Here is a 17,033-nt window from a genome sequence, read left to right on the forward strand (position 1 = left end):
CCGGTCAATATACTCTTCACCACACTAATCTACAGAAGTTTGTCAAAGTTCTAGATGTGATGCTGAATCTTCACAAACCTCTAAGTAGAGGCGCTGCTATGCCTTCTTCGTAATTGCACTTACGTGCTGGGCCCATAGACCGATCCTCTGAAATGATAACACCCAGAAATTTAATGTTGCTGACCCTCTCCACCTCGGATCCCCCAATGAGGACTGGCTCATGGAACTCCAGTTTCCTGCTCCTGAAGTTAATCAGTTCCTTGCTGACACTGAGTGAGAGGTTGTTGTTTTGAGGCACTACTCAGCCATATATTCAATCTCTCTCTTACGTGCTGATTTGGCCAACGTCTGTGGTGTCGTCAACAAACTTAAATATGGAATTGGAGCTTTGACTAGCCACACGGTCATAAGTGTAGAGTAGAGCATGGAGGCTAAGCACACAACCTTGTGGTGCACCTGTACTGATGGAAATTGTGGAGATGATTGGTATCTGCAAGTGAGGAAATCAAATATCCAATTGCATAAGGATTCAGAATCAGAATCAGGGTTCTGCATGTGTCGTAAAATGTGTTAACTTTGTGGCAGCAGTACAATGCAATACATAATAGAGAAAAAAACTTAATTACAATAAGTATATTAGTTAAATTAAATTAGTACAAAAATAAATAAAAAGGTAGTGAGGTAGAATTCATGGGTACAATGTCCATTCAGAAGTTGGATGGCAGAAAGGAAGAAGCTGTTCATAAATCATTGAGTGTGTGTCTTCAGACTTCTGTGCCTCCTTCCTGATGGTAGCAATGAGAAGAGGGCATGTCCTGGGTGATGGGGGTCCTTAATGATGGATGCTGCCTCTTTGAGGCTCCACTGACTGAAAATGTCCTGGAGACTACGGAGGCTGGTGCCCCTGATGCAGCCGACTAAATTTACAGCTTACTTTGAACTTGTGCAGTAGCCCAACCTTCCCCCATACCAGACAATGATGCAGCCAGTTAGAATGCTCTCCATAGTACATCTGCAGAAATTTGTGAGAGATATTGAGGCCATGGTCATGAAACTTACTGATTAATTTTGAAATGATGATAGTATGAATGCCAAGCTGTGGTTGATTAAGATCATCCTGATGGATCTTTGCTGTCCAGATGTTCTATGGTTGAGTGAAGAGCCAATAAGATAACACCTGCTGTGGGCCTGTTGAGCTGGTGGGGCAAACCGAAACAGAAGTCACTTCTCGGGCAGTAGTTGATATGTATCATCACCAACCTCTCAAAGCACTTCATCTCAGTGCGATTGGAAGATAGCCATCGAGGCAGATTACCATGTTCTTAGGCACCAGTATAATTGAAGCCTGCTTGAAGCAGGTGGGTACCTCAGACTGCTGAAGTGGGTGGTTAAAGATATCCCAGAGAAGGTTCAAAGGAGGTTCACGGAAATGATTCCAGGTTTGAATTGCTTGTCATATGAAGAGCATTTGATGGCTCTGGGTCTGTATTCACTGGAATTTATAAGAATGTGGGGTGACCTCACTGAAACCTATTGAATGGTGAAAGGCCTTGACAGAGTGATGTGGAGAGGATATTCCCTATGGTGGGAGAGTCTAACAGCAGAGGAAACAGCTTCAGAACAGATAACCACAGATCTGGAATTCAGTAAGATCAGAACAGAATAAAATCGCATTATTTCAGACATATGTCATGAAATTTTAAAAACGCAAACAACAGGAATTCTGCAGATGCTGGAAATTCAAGCAACACACATCAAAGTTGCTGGTGAACAACTTACTACCTTCAGTTAGTCCTGACCAAGGGTCTCAGCCTGAAACATCGACTGTACCTCTTCCTAGAGATGCTGCCTAGCCTGCTGCGTTCACCAACTTTGATGTCTGTCATGAAATTTGTTGTCTTGCAGTACAGTGCAAAACATAGAAAATAGTTACGATTTAAAAAATAATGCAAAAGAGGAATACAGAGGACTGTTCAGAAATCTGATGGTGAAGGGGAGAAGCTGATCCTAAAATGTTGAGTGTGGGTCTTCAGATTCCACAACAGCGCTGTTCCAGTAGTTTCAGCAGGCTGGTTATAGGTCAGATGTTGGTGTTCGCTCATACTGTGGGGCAACTAACGTGCCCTTCACTGGGCAGCAGATTACAGCAGGGGTCCCCAACCATATTTTGCACCGCAGACTGGTTTAATATTGACAATATTCTTGCGGACCGGCCGACCGGTTGGGGGTGGGTGGTGTTAATCATGACCGGAATATAGGTGATATGTCAAATAAGTCACTTATAAGTGACTAATACACTCAATTTCATTTCTAAGAGGGTTTATCTAACGAATTTAATATTAAACACACAGTGCATATTTTCCCCATATGAACATATAAAATCATTGCAACACACCAATATTGCTGAATCAGTGGGAGCCCTGGGCTTGTTTTCCTGCAACAAGACTGTGCCATCGAGGGGTGATGGGAGACAGCGATACTCGAAGGGGGTTCCTTATGTCCAGTCTATTCCGCAATTTAGTTTTCATTGCATTCATTGCAGAAAACCCCTCTTCGCAGAGATATGATGTTGGAAATGGAAGCAACTTTTTCAGTGCTTTCGTGGCTGTCTCAGGATATTCAGCCTTGACTTTGATCCAGAATGCCGGCAGAGATGTTATGTCAAATATACTTTTCAGCCCACTGTCATTTGCAAGCTCCAGGAGCTGATCTCCTTACCGCGCTGACAAGGATGACGCGTGGGTAATGAACTCGCGTGCGTTCAAGATCCAACAGTGGGCATGACAGGGAATGAGGTAAGGTGCAGCTGACTCATATCGTTTCCTCGCGGCCCGGTAGCACATGCTTTGCGGCCCGGTGGTTGGGGACCACTGGATTACAGTAACTCCAACACTGCTGCACCCCCGCAAAGATGCAACCGGATTCCACACACATTATAACCTCCTTAACACACAATTTATTCACTCCTTTTTTGTAGGTTTCTCTAGTGATACCCGGGCACAAGTGCACAACCTCAACCGGCACCTTCATCTTTCTCCCACCCCATCTGTAGTTACAGAATTCGTCTCAACAGAAACTATTTCCACTAACTGACGTAAAAGAAAACAAAGAGAGAAAACGTCGATTTGTTAACTGACACAAAACAGAAAATGCTATCGATAATCTGAGGCCTCCACAATAACCTGAGGGATTCGACCTGTCAGGAGCTCCCACTGCCACCCAACCCCCTCATCGAGCCCGCCGAACACCAGCGCGCATGCGCCCGAGGAAAACCCGAGCCGAACCCAGCCGTCGGCCCCCTGCGCATGCGCAAGGCTTGCCCTGTTGAACCAAAGGGGGGAGGGGCTGCGTGTCGCACTTCCTTCCGACTGCTCTCCGGCAGGTTCCCGGATGTGGAATGGGTAAATACGGACTGTTAACCCCTGCGCTGCCGCCGAGGCGGGGAGGGCAGCGGCTCTGGGCAAGGCGGGCGGCCGTGAGTACTCGTGCCGGGGAAATTGCATGTGAAGTGGTGCGTGGTTGCGGTCGTCTCTCCCGTTAGGACCAGGTCCGCTGAGCCGACATGCGGCGGCCGGGACTGACAGCAGCGTTGACGTCGTCCTGTTTTTCCTCCAAATGTCTAATTGGGCTGAAAGCCGTGGGTGGTTGTCACCCGGTTTGGAGCCCCATTAAACAAAAATCCTGCGCTGCTTGCTTGGCTTCTGTGCTGTAGTCAGTTTTATAATTGAAAGAAGCACTTGCTTCTATTGCCCATTAGAAGACAATGATTCCTGGCGATATTGTCTGCCAAATTCCATTCCGTTTTCTCTTTGCCCCTTTTGTAAATGCTGTGGGGGTGGGGGCAAAATATGAAATGATTTGACAAGGTATGCAGACGTGGCCTAAGAGGAGTATTGTAGTTTTTTTTTGTTTATTTTGATGATTACAAATCTGACTTTAATTCTTAGCTAACGAACTATGACAGTCATATGATCCTTCCGCATACCTATTTTCAATGTTCAATGTGAGATGTATTTCGGAACATGCATGCTGGCAAGGATATCTAGCTTTTGACCACCACGGTCATCCAATTCGAGGGTCGTTTCTAACACAGTGATTGTTACTTAAAAGCCTTTTGGCTTGGGTGCTTTGCAAATTAGAACACAACTAAACGTGCAAAACTATAAGAAGCATAAAGGTCAAATGATTCCGATTGCCTTTTATTAGATTTTGCATGACATTGCAAGATTATGCTTGTGTGTGTGACTGCCAAGAAATATCTGGGTCGGGACAGTTATGCGTACATCGTGCCAGTATCGTGCAAACGTATTTCTGTATGTTCGTGCAGCAAATTATTAATGGACAGCATTCACTTATATGCGGCTTCCATACTGCCAAAATTGTATTTGCCGTAATTGGCAATGGCGAGATGGGTTTTAGTTATTAAGTGTAGATAGATAGGCATTGTATGGGCTTAAGAATTTTTTTTGCTACAGTACGCAACATGTCTGACTTATTGAAGTTTTCAGCAAAGCAGCTCTTTGTTTCTGTTTCTGTTCAGGTTCCTTGCCAATGACGTTATCAAAATTAGATGTTAGTTTTGTTGGGGGAGCAAATTGTTCACAATTTTTAAATATGCATGACTTTAAGTGCACTTGATTTGCAGTTTTGAGGGATTTTCTATCTTTTGCTTATACTATATGTATTTATAATAAAAAATAAAATGGAAAGCACAAAAGGAATGGTGAAAAGGGGGAAATCATCATTTTGAGTTTTATTAAATATTGTTTAGTGGGACTAAGCAGTTGTATTAATGATTTAATTACAATGTTTGGAGCACAATTTGTATCTGAATTAGTTACCATAAAAATGAATCCAGAGTCTAGCTAGGTAATTCGTGAATTAAATATTTGAAGGGATGGCAGACTTTTAAAGCTTTTTAAAAAATATTTTGTGCATTACTAGATCGGGTAATCTGTGTTTGAGAAAAGATGGGAAAAACCTCTGGATTGCTTTTTGCATCTATTTGAATAGGTGGTGGTATTGGCATCTGATCACTGTTTTTTGAACTATTTTGCCATATTATTGGAAGCTACTGTAATTAATCTCAAAGTATCTGAATTCTATGGTTTTGTGTTGGTATTGATTTGCATAATTAACAGACTTGGCATCAATGTTTCTTACGCTACTTCAAATGTGTAATTTGCTATTTGCTATACAGTATCTTCACATCCATTTTTCAGGAAACTTTGAGTATAGGATTTTGACTTTACAGTGTGAACATCAGGTCATGAAGCAGGGTAGTTCCCATGTTGGATGCTATTAAATTTGATAGTTGCTTGGCATGTCAAAAGTTCAACCTTGGCTAGTCTATAAACATTCTTAATTGACAGTAAATGTATGCTTCAGGATAACTTAACATGTTGGGGGACTGACACTGAAATGATGGTTCAGCTATGCAAGGTCAAAGCTGAGCTGATTGTCATATGCACAAGTGCATGTGTGCACAGGTGCAGTGGAAAACTTTCAGCCGCATCACAGACGTGTAGCATCTTGTAAACAGCATTCTCAAAATATCGTGAAGATGCACTGTGTTTTTAAAATGCGTTATTAAGATGAACACTTGCTATGATGATGGTCATGTCATAATTGAGCAAACAAAAACAGCAGTAACACACACAAAATACTGGAAGAACCCAGCAGACCAAGCAGTATCTCTGGGAAAGAAATCAATCCTGGTGAAGGGTCTTAGCTTGAAGCGTCAACTGTTTACTCTTTTTTTTTCCTGGTCTGCTGAGCTCCTCCAGCATTTTGTGTGTTTAATTTTGATTTCCAGCACTTGCAGATTTTTTTCTAGTTTGTGAAACAAAAACTGGAGCCAATTTTGTATTTGCTACATTTTAAAATCGCTTGCTGACTGCAATTTACTCGTCTTTTTTGTTTATGACTGTAATGTAGATTTTTTTTTCCCTGAAGGGCATTGCCATGTTGAATCAGCATGTAGGAATTATGATTTGTTATGCATAGTCTTTGAAAGACAGCATGACCTTTTTTTTTGCTGTTAGAAAGCAAGAAATAATTATTCATTATTTCAATCAAGTTCTCTGGGCATCATTGTCTGTTTGACAGTTGCCATTAAAACCTATTCTTCTTTACCATAAGCCTATCCTCCCAGATTTGGATTTTTGTCTATTTGTCCTTGCAATTCATGTAAGTAATGAGTATTAAAGTTGTTCTGTTTATGCCTTGGAGAGTGGGATGAAGAAAGAGAGAGTTAATACTTCAAATTGATGACCATGTGGAATAAGTTACTTGAAATTAAAAAAATTTAAAGTATTGATTTCTAGCAAAGTAACGATAAAGAAAATTGTTCACATTTAATGGTTTTTTTGATCAAGTTTATGATTTAAAACTTGATTAATGGCTGAAATTATTGGGTTTGAAAAGTGAATAATTTGACTTTCCCCATAATGGAGGTGATTTTTGAATTGTTTTATCAGGTTAGTTATATGCGCCACTAATGGCTTTGTTTTTTTGCCACCTTCAAGCTTGAATCAACAGGTATCCTTTGTTTTGGAAACTACTTCCATTTATATCATAGTGTTTTGCGCATTGGGTGCCTCTAAAGGAAAAAAAATGCTGGTCATTTGACAGTTTTGTTTTTGTTTACCATGCTACAATGCGTAAAGATAAAACTGTTTCTCTGTTTCGTGTAGCAGCATACTTGATATGCAAGGAACTTAGCAGGGAAAGAAAGGAGCACTTTGAAGAATTTCACCATGATCCTGATTTTGATGTGAAACTCCTTGACTTCATCCACTAGCTATTCAGTTATGCCAACAACAAATTCAAAGACCATACGACAAGCTGACAAATAAAGGCTACAAGATCTATCTGTATGCCTGAAGTTTGAAAAACTGCTGGGGAGGAACTCTAGATATAAATTTACAACCACAGTTCCTATACCTGGGAAGAGAAGGATATGCCATGAGACATATGAGATATGATTCTTAAAGTAAGAATGCAGTTCTAACTCTGATGTCTAGAGATGTTTTCCTGCTGTTTGCTACAGGGAAGCTGTAAGAATCCTTCTCAAAAAATTCCTCTAAGTGACTGGTGAGCTTTTCGTCATTTAGAGGCACAATGGATGTAATCTTTACCACATGGGGGATAGAAGTAACAGTACCAAACAGTGTATATTGCCTTTTTGCCCTCCTTCAATGACTTTCACTCCATTGATCAAGAGGGATAGTGAAACATACCCAAATTTGTCTGCTATCAGAAACCTGTCTCTAATTCAAAACAGCAGTGAGGTCATGGACCATGTAGGGATTACAGAAGAGGAGATACTTTCAGTCTTGAGTCAGATTAGAATGTTGAAATCCCCAGGTCCTGACAGGCTGTCTCCGTGGACCTTGTGGAAGGCTAGTCCTACAATTGGAGGCATCCTAGCAGAGGCATTTAAGATGTACTTGGCCATGGTGAGGTATCAGATGACTGGAGGATAATTAATGTTTTTCCTTTGTTCAGGAAAGGAAAGGAATGAGCAGAGAAATTGTAAGCTGGCAAAGCTGACATCAGCAGCGGGTAAATTATTAGAAGGTATTCTAAGGAAGTGGATACAAGTGTTTGGATAGACAGAGCCTGATTACGGATAGTCAAGATGGCTTTGTGCATAGTAGGTTGTGTTTACCAATCTTACAGGATTTTTTTTTTGATGTGTTTCCCAGTAAAGTTGGTGAAGGGAAGGTAGTGAATGTTATCTACGTGGACTTCAGCAAGGCCTTTGACAAGGTCCCACGTGGGAGGCTGCTCAAGAAGGTTCAGCTGCTTGGCATTCAGGATGAGGTAGTAAACAGGATTAAACTTTGGTTTCATGGGAGAAGCCAAATACTTTTTGTCTATCTGACTGGAAACCTGTGGCTAGTGGTGTGCCACAGGAATCAGTGCTGAGTCCACATTAATGATCTAGATGATAAATGTGGTAAACTGGATCAGCAAATTTGCAGATGACACCAAGACTGGGATATAGTGGACAGTGGATAAGTCTATCAAAGCTTGCAGTGGGATCTGAACCAGCTGGAAAAATGGGCTGAAAATTTGCAGATGGAATTTAATGCAGGCAAGTGTGAGGTATTGCATGTTGGGAGGACAAACCAGGGTAGGATTTAGACAGTGAACGTTAGGGCACTGAGAGGTGTTGAGAACAAAGGGATCTGTGAATACAGATCTGTATTGCCTTAAAAGTGGTAGATTGGGTTATAAAGAGAGATTTTGACATGTTGGTCTTCATAAATCAAAATATTGAGTACTGGAGTTGGCATGTAATGTTGAAATTTTTTTAAGACATTGGTGAGACCTAATTAGGATTTCTGGTCACCTACCTACAGGAAATTTATCAATCAGATTGGAAGAGTGCAAAGAAAGTTTACCAGGATGTTGCCAAAGCTGAGGACCAGAGTTATAGGGAAAAGTTGAACTGGTTAGAACTTTCCTCCGTGGAGCGGAGGGGAATGAGTGGAGATTTAATAGAGGTATATAAGCTTACGAAAGGTACAGATAGGGTAAATACAAGCAGGCTTTTTCCACTGAAGTTGGGTGAGAGTAGAACTAGAGGTCAGAGTTTAAGGGTGAAAGATGAAATGTTTAAAGGAATATGTGGGGGTCTTTTTCACTCTTGAGGGTAGTGAAAGTGTGGAACGAGATGCCAGCAGAAGTGGTGAAGGTGGGTTTGATTTCAGCATCTAAGAGAAATTTGGGTAAGTACCTGGATGGGAGGGCTATGGTCCAGGTGTAGCTAAATGGGATTGGGTAGTTTGGCACACACTAGGTGGGCTAAAGGGCCTGTTTTTGTGCTGTTGAGCTCTATGACTTCGTATGTCACCTACATGAGGGCATACAGACTCTGATTCTGACCAATAGGCCCAGAATAGTGCAATCTTAGACCAGACAGACTATGTCAAGCCCATCACTTTTTTTCATTCTCTCTTGTGAGCCTCATTTATAAATAAGGTTCCCTCAGGAGTTGAATTAATCTACAGGACAAATCGAAAATTCTGTTTTCTCCACTCCAGACCAAGGGCATTCCAACTTGGGTCACTGAACTGCAGTTTGCAAGCATTAATTGTGCATGTCCACATTTGGAAGTTGCATGACAAGTAATCATCATCAGGGTTCACTGAAGCAGACTTCAGAGATTTCAGGAGGGTGCACTCACACAGAGCATCTGTCCCAGGTGGCTGAGGGTAGCTGGCTGAGCACCAAAGACCTGTGCTGATTAATTAGTTGGAGTGTTCACTGATATCTTTAGCTTCTCACTTCTGCAGTCTGAGATATCCAGCTGTTTCAAACAAGCTTCAGTTATATCTAAGAAGAACCTGGTACCCTGCCTCAATGATTATTGTCTGGTAGCACTTGCATCCATTATGATGAAGTGTTTTGAGAGGTTGGTGATGAAACGTATCAACTCCAGCCTGAGAGGCGACTTGGATTTGCTCCAAGTTGCCTACCAGCACAGCAGGTTGACAGCAGATGGCTGTCATTTCATTTCACTGGCTTTTCATTCAATCCTGAAACACCTGGACAGCAAAGATGCATTCATCAGGATGCTCTAAATTGACTAACATTCGCCTTAAAACTAATCAATAAGTTTCAAGACTTTGGCCTCAATACCTTCTTGTGCAATAGGATTTTCAATTTCCTCACTTGCAGACCCCAGTCATTTTGGATTGGCAACTACATCTCCTCCACAATCTCCATCAGCACAAGTGCACCACAAGGCTGTGTGCTTAGCCCCCTACTCTACTCACTTTACACTTACGACTGTAAGTGCCATATTTAGGTTTGCTGATGACGCCATTGTTGGCTGAAGGTGGTGATGAATCAGCATATAGGAGGGAGATTGAAAATCTGGCTGAGTGTTGTCATAACAGCAACCTCTCACTCAATGTTAGCAAGACAAATTATTGGCCTCAAGAGGAAGAAACCAGAGGTCCATGAGCCAGTGCTCATCGGGGGAATCAGCGATAAAGAGGGTCAGCAACTTTAAATTTCTCGGTGTTATCATTTTCAGAGGACCTGTCTTGGGTCCAGCATGCAAGTGCAGTTACTTCTTTAGAAGTTTGCGAAGATTCAGCATGATGTCTAAAACTTTGATGATCAACTGTAGATATGTAGCTGGTTCATCACAGCCTGGTATGGAAATACCAATGCCCTTGAATGGAAGATCCTACAAAAGATACTAGATATGGCCCAGTCTGCCATTGGGTAAAGTCCTACTCACCACTGAGAACATCTATGTGGAGCACTGTTGCAGGAAAGCAGCATCCATCATCAAGGATCCCCACCATCCAGGACATGCTCTCTTCTCACTGCTGCCGTCAGGAAGAAGGAACAGGAGCCTCAGGATCCACACCACCAGGTACAGGAACAGTTATAGCCCCTCATCCACCAGGCTCTTGAACCAGTGGGGATAACTTCATTCACCCCATTGCTGAACTGTTGCAGCAACCTATTGACTCGCTTTCATCTCATGTTTTTGATATCTATTGCTTATTTATTCATTGTCATTATTTATTTCTTTATTTATTTTGTATTTGAACACTTGTTATTTGCACATTGGTTATTTGTCTGTCCTGTTGGGCGTGGTCTTTCATTGATTCGATAATGTTTCTTGAATATACTGAGTATGCTCACAAGAAAACAAAATCTCAAGGCGGTATATAGTAGCATATATGTACTTTGATAATAAATTTACTTTGAGCTTTGAACTTTGATTAGACAAATCATGAAACGTCCATAAAACAAACATCTTTTATCAACCTGTTCTCGCTGTCCCAACACGCACTTATCATCTTAAGTGTGTTAGGTCTGCATCTGGCCCTCTGTGGAAAAGAACATTAGAAGCTCAACACCTCAAGATATGGCCAGCCTATGATTGGAACAGGGTGGAAGAGGTGGGAACCATCAATGCTGCATCACCTGTTTCCTAACACACAGGCAGGAGAAGCAAGTAAATATGTCATATGCAAGACCAGAATATCCAGCAACAAGATTCTCATTACACTTGTCTGGAACTGAGGGGCAGGCCATATCGTTTGCATGCCAATTCCTAAAGCAGGCACTCTGCTTTGAACTTCTGCATGATAAAAGATTACCAGCAGGTTTGAAGAACCAATTCATTGATATTGTCAAAGCTACAATAATGCATCCCTATTGACTTGACTTGTGGGACTTGTCAGGTGAATAGAAAAGCAATTTTTTAAAATTTTGAAACACTGTAAAGGACAAGTAAATGTCTGCGGTGCATAAATAATTTAGTTGGTAAGTGGATCTAATGAATTCCAAAATAAAATGTTTTGTATGTAGTTGCTGTGAGTACTAAACTAAGGATGACTGCATTATATTGGAATTTGTAAAGAATACACTTGGGGTACTTTGTACAGTTTTAAAATAGCATGCTTACTTTAGAAGGTGCTCAGCCTTAGGGGTTGGTTTTACGAAAATAATTCCATCGTTGATATGAGTATTGTATGGGGAGATGGTGGGTAGAATAGTCATACATACTTCAGTATGAATGGCAATTTCTTCTAAAAGTTTACAATTAGAAGCTGTGTAAAAGTAGATCTGATAGGTTGCTTCCTCAGAGTAGTCTTGAACTGGGGGTCATTTCAGAATAAGGGATAGGTTATTTAGGACAAATGAAAATAGTTCATCATTCAGAGCATGTACATTTTTGAAATTCACAAGTCAGATGGCTTAGATATTGAGACATTTTTTTTGAGAGAGGGAATATAATGAAGGAGATCTTTTGGTTTTGAAAGATTAAATGGCTTGTATGCAATAGTGTTTTCTACAGACAGCTGCCATAAGCCTTTTTAATGATTTTTTTTCTTAGCATTACTTTCACTGAAATTCTTGAGTCTTTCTTTTATCTGTCTAAAATCTTTGTTTTAATCCCATAACCACATCTTCCACTCCTCCGCAACTCCTTGCTATTTAGTAAATTGCTTACTATCTCAATACCAGTTTTGAAAGGAATGTAAGAATTAACTTGTATTTGCAGGTAGAATCTGCTGCAATTTCAGCATTGTTCAAAGTATTTTGCAGCCTCTTCAAAACCCTTTGTAATTTCTTTCATTACACAGCAAAAATTGGCATTTTATTCTGAAATTAAATAAATTACCATCAGTTGGTAAGTCATTTTATACCCATTTGTCAGAGTGCTGACCGTGAACATCTGAAGTCCACTAATACTGTAGTTAGGAACAAGTGCAGAATGAACATACCAAGTGATGTAAATACTGAAACTTCAAGTTTCAACTGTTAATCCACAGTTGTATTAAATTATGAATCTATAAACTTTGCTTGTGCTGATTCTTGCTTGATAGTGTTGTACCCTAATTCTGGCTTTGTTCCTGTGTATGTTCCATCAGAGGCAGAAGACGACGAAATACTCCTGAGACTGCAATTTCACTTTGTGAAGCTAGATATGATTCACAAAGGGCTTCAGTGACCAGGTTCAGTCCTAATCTCCGATACTGTCTGTGTGGAGTTTGTATGTTCTATCCGTAACATCATAGGTTTCTTCCCTTATTCCAAAGTCACGCAGGTGGTAGGTTAATTGGCAACTCTGTGTGTGTGTGTGTGTGTGTGTGTGTGTGTGTGTGTGTGTGTGTAAGGGAGAATCTGGGGAAGTTGATGGGAATGTGGAGAAACTAAAATAGGATTAATATGAATTGGAAATTGCTCCTTCCCAGTGGGCTGAAAGATTTGTTTTGTTCTATAACCATAACTAATAACCAATGTTGTAAAGCCATGTTTCCCACAAATGATTCTCATCTTTCATTTTCAACATTTCACTACCTCTTTTTCCTTGATTGTATTTTCCAATTTTACATCTCCTCTTTGGTTCTGCTTTTCCTCCTGATTTCCCATGAACAGTGATTACAGAATTGCCTTTTTGGTAGCATTGTGGTAACTTATAGTTTCTCGTTGTTCTTGGAGGCCAGCATGCTCCAGTCCACATGTTCCAGTTACCCATAAGATATTACTTGAAGGTGCCATGCTGGTTTTGTGTATCCCAATCCAGTCTAGAACACCATTTCACTACCATATTGCATTTACTGATACAAAAATAACATGAGGTTCTTCCCTTTGCCATCTTATTGCATCAGGATGAATACTGGGATACAAGTAATTAAATAAAATTTTGCTTAATTAGCAATTGTCCAAGAAATCTCTGTGCCCCAAAAGCTCAAAGTTCTATTCAAGTTTTGATCATTTCTTCTGTCATAGAATCAGCTTGTAATCCAGTGGAAATGTTATCCAGTAGTAGGTATGTTCTGTTAAGATCTGATTTCTAAGCATGAAGCATTTGGCATATGGAAGAATGTGAACCATTTGAGCCCAGAAACATTCAATTATCTTAAAACAAGGATCTGGGAAGACTTGGATGGAGGGAGGATAGAAGTTAGAATTGGAGAAGATTGAAACTGGTGATAGGGCTATGTGGTCAATTAGTGGCGGGACTCTTAAAGGAAGGGGTGAGGGCAGTCTTGGATAGGAGAACCTTTAATAATTGGATCCCCAACAAATGTGTGTGAAGGAATGGAATGGGCTAAATATTACACATTAGGTCGAAACTTAAAGTGAAGAATTTAATCAAGGAGTTGAAGTTAATGAAATGTGCTGAAATGTAAAAGAAAAGGTGATCATTAAAACAGGTATTTAGAACATGGAACACAGAACAGTATAGCACAGGAATAGGCCCTATGACGCACAGTATTGTGCTGAACCGATTAAATTAGTAATGAAATCGCTAACTAAACTAATCTCACTCCCTACATAATATCACTATCCCTCCATTTTCCTTGCATTCATGTGCCTATCTAAACTTCTCTTAAAAGTCTATAATGTATCTGCCTCTGCCACCACCCCAGTCAGTGCATTCCAGGCACCCACCACTTCCTGTGTGTGTGTGTGTATATATGTATATGTGTGTGAGTGTGTATATATATCTATATCTATATATATACATACACACACACTTGCCCTCTGGTATTGAACATTTCAGCTTTGGGGAGAAAGATACCGTCTGTCTACCCTCTCGATCTTAAAATCCTCTATCAGATCTCTGCCCAGTATTCTTGAGAGCATGTGACAGGCAGAAGCTGAGAGGCTGTTTCTTGTGGTTTGCAAGCTAAAACATTGGAACACAGAATTGGAGAAAGGTTCTTTATGGAAGGGCAAATTCTTTATTATGTTTGCACCATTTGTGCAAAAAGAAAAGCAACCCAAACTTTCCAACATGAGGTCTGTAAGCCTAGGTCATGGCACTTTGAGTATATGTGGAGAATTTTTAAAAATGTGGTTAGGGTGTTTTGCACTTCTATCATTTTTATACAGCTACTTTAAGTTGTCAAGAGAATGAAAGAGAGAATAGATTATAGGGAATTAAGGGGGAAATGGAATTGATCAGAGTGTTAAGGATCCAGCGGCCACTGATCTGCCACCTGCATAATAATAATAGGTTAAAAAAAACCTTCACATCTTCCAAATATTGTTTAACATGTGGGTTCCCAACCTTTTTATGGAATGATCTACCATTAACTGAGGGGACAGTGGACCCGAGGTTGGGAATCACTGTTTTAAAGGAGAGAATACTGATTCGTCATTGGAAGAGAGAGATGATGGTAATTTGATAGGATGTTTCTTGTTGCTTGATGTGAAGAGTTTTTGTTGAGTACTGATGGAGTCTGGCATAATGTCTGTGTGCTTTGATACTTTAAGTATATTTGTGTCATCCTGTTGCTTGCGTAGTCCTGGCTAGCCCTAGCAGTTTAGTCAGTTTGATGTTCTTGAAGGGATCTTTATGATTTCAAAGTGCATACATGTCTCCACATACAACCCTGGGATTCTTTTTCTGTGGGCATACTTTACAAATCTACAGAAGAGTAACTGTAAACAGGATCAATGAACAACCAACTGTGCAAATGCAAATTATAAATAAATAGCAATAAATGACAAGATAAGGAGTCTTTGAAGTGAGACTGTCAGTTGTGGGAACACCAGAAATAGAATGAGTGTAGTTATCCTTTTTGGTTCAAGAGCCTGATGGTTGAAGGGTAATAACTGTTCTTGAACCTGGTGGTGAGAGTCCTGGGGTTCCTGAACCTTCTGCCTAATGTCAGCAGCGAGAAAAGAGCAAGGCCTGGGTGGTGAGAGTCTTTGATCATGGATGCTGCTTTTCTATCGCAATGTTTCATGTAGATGTGCTCAGTGGTTGGGAGGGCTTTACCTGTGATGTCCTAGGCCGAATCCACTACCTTTTATTGGATGTTCTGCTCAAAGGCATTGGTGTTCCCATACTAGGCCATAATGCAGCCAGTCAGCACACTTTCCACCACACATCGATAGAATTTTGCCAAGGTTTTTGATAACATGCCAAATCTCCACAGTCTCCTGAGTAAGTAGAGAAACTGTCGTTGACTAGAGAGGGAATTTGATGTGTCTGAATTCAGTTGCAGATGACAGTGTATGTTTTGTCTTTTTCTGATTACAAGTAGCAATTTTGATGCAACTAAATGGCACCCTATTTCAGTCACATGTAGTTCAAACGAGTGATTGCAATTTTTACACTTAAATTGGTACTTCTGTCGAGATTAAGACTTGGAGTTTTTAAAATTTGAGATGATTTTATTAATGGGTTAAATTCCACAACAGCTTTGTTGGAAATTAAAGTCCTGTCTTTGGTTTGTTATTTAATTTAATCACTATGTGACTGCTTTGAGCCATTAGACTGGTCCTTTTTCAAATACTCAGTTGCCAGCCTAGATGAGTATGTCACTACCATTGCAGACTGTATCAGCAGGTGTGTAGAAGACTGTATCAAAGAGGACCAGCCGTTTGTTTCCAAACTGGAAACCATGGATGAACTGGAGACCTACTCTCTTCTGAAGTTTAGGTTTGCAGTATTCAAATCAGATGAGCCTGACCTTTGCAGGAAATCAAGATATGACCTCTGCAAGGCTATGAGATGCTAAGAGATGGTCCCAGTCCAGCCGGTAGCTGTGGCATGGGTTACAAAACAAAATTGAGTAGCATGGACAACAACACAGAGCTTCCCGATGCTCTTGGTGTTCTCTGTGCTTGTTTTGAACGGAAGAGAATGAGTATTTTGCCACCGAAGCCTGATGCCTACAGAATCTACAGTCACCTTAGTGGACATAATTAGTTTTCTGGAGGGTGAACCCATGGAAAGCATTGGGCTCACATTCTAACATGACAGTCCATGGCCACCTTTTTTGCCACGATGAGACCACTGTCAGGGTGGAGGAGCAACACCTCCTAATTCTATCTAGGTAGCCTCCAACCTGATGGTATGAACATCAATTTCTCCTTCCAGTTTTGTTTTCCCTCTCCCTTCCCTCTTCTGTTTCCCCACTCTGACCTCTTACCTCTTCTCCTCACCTGCCTATTACCTCTCCTTCCCTTTCTCTGAGTCCACTCTCTTCTACTATTAGGTTCCTTCCTCTCCAGCCCTTTATCTTTCCCACCCACCACCTAGCTACTGCCCTTTCCCCTCCCTTTCTCCCCCCCCACCTTCTACTCTGGCGTCATGCCCCTTCCTTTCCAGTCATGAAGAAGGGTCTCAGCCTGAAACCTCAACTATTTATTCATTTCCATAGATGCTGTCTAACCTGCTGAGTTCCTTCAGCATTTTGTGTGTCCTGTATTTATTGACTACAGCTGTGCCTTCAATATTACAATTCCAAACAAACTCCTCACTAAACTCTGGACCCTAGGAGTGCATGACTCCATCTGCAACTGGATCCTTGGCTACCTGACCAATAGACTGCAATCAGTAAGGACAGGCAGCAACACCTCTGCCAGAATTATTCTAAATACAAGAGCTCCATTTGTACAGTTAAACACAAGTTGCATCCTGAGCTCCATATTCTATTCTCTCTACACTCAGGACTGCACAGCCAGATTCTGCTCTAACTCCATCTGCAGATTTGCAGGTCATACCACCACAGTGGGCTGAGCTTGGA

At 40.9% G+C, this 17,033-nt stretch overlaps 1 protein-coding gene across 9 annotated transcripts in view; it reads left to right on the top strand.

Moving 5' to 3' along the window:
* Positions 1 to 3,386: 3,386 nt before the first annotated feature.
* herc1 (HECT and RLD domain containing E3 ubiquitin protein ligase family member 1) overlaps positions 3,387 to 17,033 on the top strand; it is a 270,719-nt gene continuing 257,072 nt past the window's right edge. For 8 of the 9 annotated variants that reach the window (XM_063070950.1, XM_063070953.1, XM_063070952.1 and 5 more), the window contains exon 1: positions 3,387 to 3,475. The gene's annotated coding sequence lies outside the window, so the exon portion shown is untranslated. Of the gene's footprint in view, positions 3,512 to 17,033 lie in introns of all 9 variants that reach the window. The other variant, XM_063070951.1, reaches the window with a different exon arrangement.

This window comes from Mobula hypostoma, chromosome 18 (assembly GCF_963921235.1).
Source record: "Mobula hypostoma chromosome 18, sMobHyp1.1, whole genome shotgun sequence".
Classification (NCBI taxonomy): Eukaryota; Metazoa; Chordata; class Chondrichthyes; order Myliobatiformes; family Myliobatidae; genus Mobula; species Mobula hypostoma.